Source organism: Meleagris gallopavo, unplaced genomic scaffold, assembly GCF_000146605.3.
Source record: "Meleagris gallopavo isolate NT-WF06-2002-E0010 breed Aviagen turkey brand Nicholas breeding stock unplaced genomic scaffold, Turkey_5.1 ChrUn_random_7180001881159, whole genome shotgun sequence".
Lineage (NCBI taxonomy): Eukaryota > Metazoa > Chordata > Aves > Galliformes > Phasianidae > Meleagris > Meleagris gallopavo.
This window is the reverse complement of record NW_011145342.1, coordinates 35-624: the sequence shown is the minus strand read 5'-3', so window position 1 is coordinate 624 and position 590 is coordinate 35. Positions and strand designations below refer to the sequence as shown.

Here is a 590-nt window from a genome sequence, read left to right as displayed (position 1 = left end):
CTGGGGAAACCCCCATCCCCCCACCCACCCCAGCTGCCCCACACTCCCGTATCACCCCCTCAGCCCCCCCCTCTACATCCCCCCCCTCCCAGGTTCACCAACGCTTTGGTCACCATCCGTAACCGCCACAACGACGTGGTGCCCACCATGGCACAGGGTGTCATCGAGTATAAGGACGCCTATGGGGACGACCCGGTGTCCAACCAGAACATCCAGTACTTCCTCGACCGCTTCTACCTGAGCCGCATCTCCATCCGGATGCTCATCAACCAGCACAGTGAGTGTCCCCATGTGTGTCCCCCCCCACCCCCTCCTGTGTCCCCCCCCCCCCCTTCCTGGTGTCACCCTGGTTGTGCCCCACCAGCATCCCCAGAGCATCCCAGTGGTACTGAGCATCCCAATCCCACCCCCCCCTGTCCCCATCGGTTCTGGGTGGCCCAGTCCTGCTCTGGGTATCCTTGCCAACCCTGAGCGTCTCTTGTCACCCCCTGCGTCCTCCCCCCTCGACCTCCCACCACCATCCCTCAGGACCTGAGTGTCCCCACCAGCCCTGGACACCCCCTTCTTCCTGACATCAGCATCCCCCAACC

At 64.1% G+C, this 590-nt stretch overlaps 1 pseudogene; it reads left to right on the top strand.

Annotated features, from left to right (window-relative positions):
• The first annotated feature begins 63 nt into the window (after positions 1-63).
• LOC109364637 lies at positions 64-385 on the top strand (annotated as a pseudogene).
• The last annotated feature ends 205 nt before the right edge of the window (positions 386-590 follow it).